The sequence below is a fragment of the Elaeis guineensis genome, chromosome 12, assembly GCF_000442705.2.
Source record: "Elaeis guineensis isolate ETL-2024a chromosome 12, EG11, whole genome shotgun sequence".
Classification (NCBI taxonomy): domain Eukaryota; kingdom Viridiplantae; phylum Streptophyta; class Magnoliopsida; order Arecales; family Arecaceae; genus Elaeis; species Elaeis guineensis.
In genome coordinates this window covers 3,058,547-3,066,570 of record NC_026004.2, presented here as the reverse complement: position 1 = coordinate 3,066,570, position 8,024 = coordinate 3,058,547, and the positions used below count along the sequence as shown (strand labels likewise).

At 46.8% G+C, this 8,024-nt stretch overlaps 1 long non-coding RNA gene across 2 annotated transcripts; it reads right to left on the bottom strand.

The window, feature by feature from the left end:
• Positions 1-906: 906 nt before the first annotated feature.
• Positions 907-3,919, bottom strand: LOC105055806 (uncharacterized). 2 transcript variants are annotated; one of them, XR_012135992.1, is made up of 3 exons: positions 3,587-3,908; positions 2,674-2,785; positions 907-1,284 (listed from the first exon to the last, which is right to left on the bottom strand). It is a non-coding gene; the product is annotated as an uncharacterized lncRNA (long non-coding RNA). The 2 variants fall into 2 exon arrangements; XR_833761.4 differs by lacking the exon at positions 2,674-2,785 and having other exon boundaries at positions 3,587-3,919.
• Positions 3,920-8,024: the final 4,105 nt, after the last annotated feature.

The following is an 8,024-nucleotide window of genomic DNA, read 5'->3' as shown; positions in this document are numbered from 1 at the left end:
TTCTTGACACTAAAAATTGGCAATTATTGAGATCGCTTCTGTTATCAACTCATAAGATTCTTTTCTCTTGCCATGTACAAGTGATTCATGATTCATGAAAACAGAAAATAGATTATCTGGAGATATTCTTGGAAATAAGGGACTCATGCAGAGATGCTTCATTAGAATAGGTATACAAAATCCATAATCTCAGTATCTGGTATTGAAATGACTTCTTACCGATATGGTAAGACGGTTAGTATAGTACGCATCCCATATCAACACAACTTCAATCATTTTCTCACTTTTTGTCTTAGTATGCCTCGATATTGGTAAGTACACATCTTGGTATATCTTGGTACAGGATGGCAAGAGGGGGCCCATATCTCTATTCATCTAGTTTGCCATTAAGTTTGAATGAACAGTGGAGGCTAGAGCCTGGCTGCACAAACTTAAGCGATCTAAACAACGATGTAGGCCTTTATACCCACAAAAGGGGTAGTAGAAATTGGCCTGAAAACAAAACATGACATAACCTGCACCTGTTTAAGTCAGCGTTTTGAGTTGGGATCAGGTTGAGTTTTAACCTTAATGAAAAGGCTTTGAGAGCGATCGCTCCCATTTTAGTATTTTAATATTCACCCTAAATTTTGACACATCAAGAGTTGCAAGGTTGGGTCAAAAAAGTCTGAGTTTGGTTAGTTTGGGGCTGGGTCATGTTCCATGTGGGTTTGGTCGCTCGGGGAATTGACATGTCAGCAGGTATGTGGATCAAAGAATCCCAACATGATGTTGTATCAGGTTAACTATGGTTCAAGACTTCATGAAATATTGTCCTAGCTCAAGTTATCAAATAACATGCACAGAACAAGAACTAAGGACGAGAAAAACATATTGAAACAGTAGATGCCAATCACACACCAGAAAGGCACCAAATAGAACCATATCAAAGGTAGGGAAAGAATATAAGTGGTGCAACATCAAATGATATTTCACTTGTAGAGAAAAGATAAGAGCATTTATCTGCCTCACGTCGACTATAAATCAAAATAAAAAGTCAAAATAAACAACAATATGCTAAAACAAATGGAGCAGTATTTGTGAGTTTCTTCTAGATGCCAAGCATACAACGGTTCTCCAATGTCCAAAAATGTATAATTTAAATCTTTTGCGACATTGCATTGATAAGAAGCACTATGTTCTATCATATCAATACCTGGGTCTGTGGGATTTTGGTTTGGAGGAGTATGCTGAGTCTGTCACCATATACAACATTCTCTCAGAAGGTTTCCTCAGATAATCATTCTGCAATATCAGAAAGTCAGACAACTTACTTCCATGAAAGCTGGCAATTCAAATTAACGAGAATGAAGAGGAAACAAAGAGATACAAGTGAAGAGAATGAATATGCACAACAAGGAGACTGATCCGTCCGCCTTGTGGAAGTATATATTCGCTTCATCTCCAGTTTGACTGGCCCAAACTAGCTATCCAAATATACTTATCATGCTACATCCACAGTTTAAATCAAGTCTTTAAAATTAGCAGAATTCAATTATCTATAGCTGCTATTGCTGGCGGAACAACAGATAACAGTCAAAGGAAATTAAAAGCAAGATTTGCAATGTGGAAGATTAGCCAACAGCAGAGAGCCGCCAGCATCGAGTGGATGAAGTAGCCATGCACAAGTCAAGGAAACATGTCTATGAGACATTGGTTTCCCCTTCTTTTTCTGCACTAGTTGAGGTAACTACTGACAAGTGACAAAGTAACAACGGTTCCTATAACTAGAAGCATGCTAAATAATGATAGCCAACCAACTCACTAATTCACAAAAACTGAGCTTCTCCCACATGTTTTTATTGAGATTTGACTAAAAGCCTAACAAAGTGCACCTTACAACGGTAGACCATGCATTTTCATATTTCATTGATCAATTGAACTCCTTCAATCTCTTACCCACCCCTCTCCCATGCCCCCCAGGCATGCAGGAAGCTGCAGAATTGGAAGGAAGACGTATCAACCCTTCCTAACAGCTCTTTCCACTTAGAATTAGCATATGGTGACAGAAAAATAAAGGGAAAAAACATTTTTTTGCTATTATGCCACATCATTAGTATCAATTCACACTATTCAGCTCCAAATGGCTAAATGCCACAACTCCACAATCTCAGTGACTTTGACATGACTTATCTTGATGAAAATCATATACAAACAAACATATTGACCATTGTACTATATTCCATTATTAGTGTTAGCTCTTACTACTCAATTCCAAATGGCCAACAAGTTCATTGTGACAGTTCTTACTGCTAAACATCTTCAATTCCACCAACCCAAAAATTTCATTATGACAACAAGAATTGTACACAAACAAACATATCGACCTTTGTACTACACTACCACATCAATAGCATTAATTCATGCTACTCAAGTCCAAATGGCAAATGCATTCATTGTGAAGGTTCTTGCAGATAAATATCTTCAATTCCACCAATCTCAATAATTCCAATATGACTGTTTATCTTGATAAAATTGTAATGAACAAACACATGCAGACGAGGGTGACTTGATTAGCTTCCTAATCAGCTAAGAATACATTGCACTTAATGGTTCCTTGCTTAATGCAGGAAGAATCCATCTTACATCATAAATGAATCATGAGGGAAGTTAGAAATTCAGGTAAATATGTACATGGCTTGTAGCTGCAGCATAAATCTTCTATTCAAGTCGTACAGCATATTTTTGAAGTTCATTTAAGCCTTCAGGCACAGAGATAGGCAACTGTCTCTCTAAAAAACCCACTCTGCAAAAAAGGACAATAAATGCCATTGATAATGGAGTAGAATATCATGAAGAGATTACAAATACAAAAATTTTATGCCTGCATAGATATTGTGGATGAGGACTTATTCATATATAAGGAAGGTTTCCCTTAGAACAAGATCAAAACTATCTATTTCAGATTGGAATCATGAATTCCTTCAAACCTATCGACTTAAAAACATAAAGAAATGTAATTTTTGGATATATTTCTTGACAAGCTCGGACGAGTGTTCCTCCCCTTCCTTTTCTTACAATCTTATTCCCCTTCTTTTGTATAGTACATCGTGCCAGTGTTAAACCTAAGCCCTCATGGATTCCCTCCCAAGCAAAAGAAAGAGGCAGCCTGTTGCCCCTCCACCATCCAAAATTTGACCATCTCCATCCATAGAGTTAAGAAAATATCATCGGGGTTTGGGTTCTTCTATTTCCGAAATTAATCAAACATATGGAAAACAAAAACCTATATCAAAAAGTTAAAAATAAAATAAAATAAAATAAAGAAAGGAAACCATTCAATAGATTCAAAATTTCTCGCGCCGATCATACCATGCCCAAAAAAATGCACCAAGAAAACACCACGATATCGATTCAAGAAGAATCGGTCGAACTAGCGACCACTGCTCACGGGCATTCTTGCCGATGCATTATTCTCAGTATCTGGAGCCCGTGATTCCGAGGTCACAATCGAGCAACTATAGTGTTTCGCAAGGCTCACCATCCTCCGACTCATCTTGAGAAACTAAAAAGCAAGAAGCCAGGAAAGGATTCGAGATCTACTCACATCTTGTCGACGACATGCTGCCGCATGCGGCGGTTCAGCTGGCTCCGCCAGTCCCCGGCCTCGGCGCCGTCGGTGGCGGAGGGCTCTGCCTGGGCGGGCCTCCAGTGGTTCCCCTCCATCGATGGCGATTGGAACGCCTCCGGCAAAGGCAAGTGGAAAATAAACTGCGGGAGATCTGAGCGGCGGCGGAGAAAAGAAAGGAGGAGAACGCCTAGTAACGAGCTCGGCTGGAGTCCCTCCGCCGCCGAGAGACCGCAAATCTAACGGAGCCGATTATGTGCACGCCAACTCATTCCACCTATCCCTTAGCCTCCATTGTTATTGTTGCGCCCAATCCCTCGTAGTCTAATCGTCGGGATCGCACACATGCAAGAAGAGTTTTTACTGATCCGAGATATCTCCGATAAAAATTTTTCGACGGTCAAATCAGAGAGGAGACTAGATAACAGTAAAAAATCAGAAACTCAGTGGAAGAGAGTTCAAAAACTTAAAGACGCTTCAAAGAACTTGAGAAAGCTTACCAAGACTATTGCCTTATCCCATTTTATAGTAGAATACGGTATGGTCCCGCCATTAATGATGCAGACAACTGGAGAGTTGTCAAATCATTGGGAACTGTCAAATCGATGTAGGTTGTCAGGTCATTAATCCATGTCCTTAGCAGGACAACGTCCCACGACGGTCATATAGCATGTCCTTGACAGGAGAACAGTCCATAGCGATTGTACGGCATTTGGACGGACTGACCGACTGTATGTTGGTATTCGGCTGTCGGATCGTCGGGTGGTGACTCGGAGACATCGTCGGCTGATCTAGTACCTTGTGGAAGTCGGACGTCGACTGCCACCCCCGACAGTAAGTCGGTGATATGGGTTCGGCCGCTCGATCGGTCGGAAACAGTGTGGATCTATTCGGCCGGCATACCTTCGATCGGATATTGTCGGCAGCCATTGTCGGCAGTCATTATCGGAGTCGTTGTCGGAGTCATCCGTTGGTCCGGTGGGTAGAATCGGGCGTCGGTCGGACCGGCCTGAGGATAAGTCGGCGTACGGGGGTCAGTCGGTATATCCCAACAGTTGCCCCTCCACTCCTGAGTCCGATGTTGTGTTGGTCCGCGTGAACACGTGGGCGACGGCTTCGGGCGAAAGGAGTGGTTTTCCATCATGTCACGCTCCGACTCTGACGATCGTGCCAACGAACGATCCGGTGTCAGACGTCTCATTGAGAACGCAAACCGCCGTCGGTTAATTAACTCTGAGATGCGATTTTTCCGCCACGCGTCAGGGGGCTATTGGGCCGGACCGCTCACGCGGATGGAGGCGACGTGGCTCGGATGAGTATTGGGAGGAGCTTCTCGAGAGCGGCTTCGCCTCCTATCGGGTGGGGTACGAGGACGCTCGGGATGTGATTCAGAGTCTGCACCCGGAGCTCGACCTGAGCAGCGTTGTCCCTCCAGGGTCGGAGGACCAAGCCGCAGAGGAGGAGGCCGACCCACTGCCGGCAGGACGAGCTGCCGAAGGTGAGCGGCTCCAACCTTCGGTCCCACTCCGACCCGAACGGGCACACCGGTTGCTCCCGAACTCTCCCTGATGCAAGAAGTCGACTCCGACGAATAGTCGGAGTGTCTGCTCCATCACTTTTGTATTCTTTTGTTTTTGTTTCGTCTTTGATATTTGTAATCGGGCTTCGGCCCAATTTTATAAGTCACTTCAACTAAATGAAATCAAAGATTTTTCAAACTTTTTCTCGCATGCAGTTCAAAGTGTTTGACTTGCTGAGCCATCTCCAAGAGTATAGGTCGTAGCTTCGACATACCTCGTTAGGACGTTCGGTAGGATCCAGCGTAGCCGATCAAAGTAGTCAGTGGCGTGCGCCGTGCTAAGGGTAGTGCAAGCCCCGATCGAAGGTCGGCATCCTGACTGTCGTACAGGTTGCATAGGATCCGATGGTCGAGAGTCGTCCTGACTGTAGGTCGAGCGTGCACGTCGGGTCGGATGTCGGTCAATCCCCGAACGTGGCATGTCGACACGATCATCCCGTAGAGTCTGATAGTCGAGTAGCGTCCGACGTATTCAGATAGGATAATGATGACAAGTCGAAAATCCATTGTCCGGCCCTTGGTCGGGCGTGCACGTCGGGACGATCATTCCGTAGAGTCTGATAGTCGAGTAGTATCCGACGTATTCGGATAGGATAACGATGACAAGCCAAATATCCGCTGTCCGGCTCTTAGTCGGGCGTGATACGTCGGGACGTATGATAAACGGTGGCAAGCCGAATATCCTTTGACCGGTCGTGACCAAGTCGGTATGTCGCGAGTGCGACCACGGTCGTCTTGGCATTTTGCCCTTCTTAGTCGAAGCTAAGTCGGCAAGCTAGCCAGCCGCGTTGGTCGAAGCCCTTTACCTTTAGAGGCGGAGGTCGTCAGTTCGACGATCAACGATCGAGGCGTAGATTCGATGATCGACGATCGAACCGTAGATTCGATGATCGATGATCGAGCCATGGATTCGATCGAGCCGTCGGTTCGGTGATCGTCGATCAAGCCGTAGACTCAACGATCGAGCCATAGATTCGGCATAGATTCGGCGATCAAGATGTAGATTCGGCATAAATTTGGCGATCGAGCCGTCGGTTCGACGATCGACGATCGAGGCATAGATTCTGCGTAGATTTGGCGATCGAGCCGTAGGTTCGATAATCGGCGATCGAGGCATAGACTCGACGTAGATTTGACGATCGATGATCGACGATCAAGCCATAGATTCGACGATCGAGCCGTTGGTTCGATGATCGACGATCGAGCTGTAGATTCGACGATTGGCGATCGAGATGTAGATTCGACGATCGAGGCGTAGATTCGATGTAGATTCGATGATCTATGATCAAGCCATAGATTCGACAATCGAGCCATTGGTTCGGTGATCGACGATCGAGCCGTAGATTCGACGATCGGTGATCGAGATGTAGATTCGACGATCGAGCCGTTGGTTCGGCGATCGACGATCGAATCGTAGATTCGATGATCGATGATCGAGATGTAGATTCAGCGATCGACGATCGAGCCGCGTTGGACGAGGGCCTTTGCCTTCAGAGGTCGAGGCTGTCGTTGATATTCCGCTCCTTCGATCTCCATCAGGATTCGCGCACGAGGAGCGGAGAGAGGGGTGTAGAAGTCATACCTGTGTCGGTCTCGGACTCCGTCATCGGGCGAGACCCTTCTATCGGTGGGGTCTGCTGGGTTCAGCAGGAGCCCGATTTTTCTTCCGCTTCTCCTTCTGGCCTGTGCCCTCGGTCAGGCGCCGATCGGAAGCTCCTTCGTCCGCATGCATGTATTTGTACGCGCGCTCCAACTATTCAATGTACGTCTGGGGGAGGGTCTTATCCAAGGAATATGTGAACCAGGACCCCCTTAGCCCCCTCTTCATGGTCGAGATAGCCATGTCTTCATTGAGGTTCCGGACCTCAAGTGTGACCACGTTGAATCGGGCCACAAAGTATCGGAGCGTCTCATTTTCTCCCTATTTGAGGGAGAAAAGACTGTCCGAGGTTCACGACGGTTTCCAACTGCTGCTGAAGTGGACCACGAAATAATGCTCGAGCTATCCGAAGGAGTGGATACTCCCTGAGCGGAGGCCAGAGTACCAGGCCCTGGCAGCTTTACGAAGCATGGTAGGGAAGCCGATGCAAAGGAGGGCATCGATTGCCCCTTGAATTGTCATAAGAGCCTTGTAGCTCTCTAGATGGTCAACTGGGTCGGTGGAGCCACATGAGGCATCTTGAACCGACTAGGGATCGGTTCGTCGAGGATAAATCGGGAGAGAGGTTGGGTGGTCCGAAAGTCGACGTCGTTCGAAGACTTCTAACCATCTGCCTAGAGCTGGGCAAGCCGACGGTCGATTTCTTCGAACTTACGTTCGTAGTCATCCAACCGTCGGTGTTGAGAAACTCCAGGGGTCGAACCTTCCGACGAATTTGAGAGTGAGACGGACGGTGTCCGCAGTCGCTTCTCTTTCCTCACTCGCTCTAGCTGGGAAGGAGAGGGACGTCGAGACCGGTGGGTGTCGCGCCGTGGCCATCTCGCTCCTTTTAGGTGGGAGTACTGAGACGGCTGCTCTTGAGGAGGAGACGGAAGTTGACGCGGGCGTCGGCGGCTGCTTCTGGACGGCATAAGGTGCGCCGCCGGTTGTTCCGCCGGCGGTTGCGGCAACTGAGTCGGTTGTTGTTGGAGATTTTTGACCACGTCCGTCAGAACGGTCATTTGCCACACGATCGCCGCGATCTGTGCCTTCGTGGTCACCACCGGATGCGGAGAGCTGGGTTCCGCCATGGAGGGCAAAGGAGGGGCCTCTTTCCGATGGGAAGAGCGCCTTGCCGATTCGATAGCTCTCGATCGCTGAGCTCTGATTTTCGTCATCTCGAGAGATTTTTCAAGCTT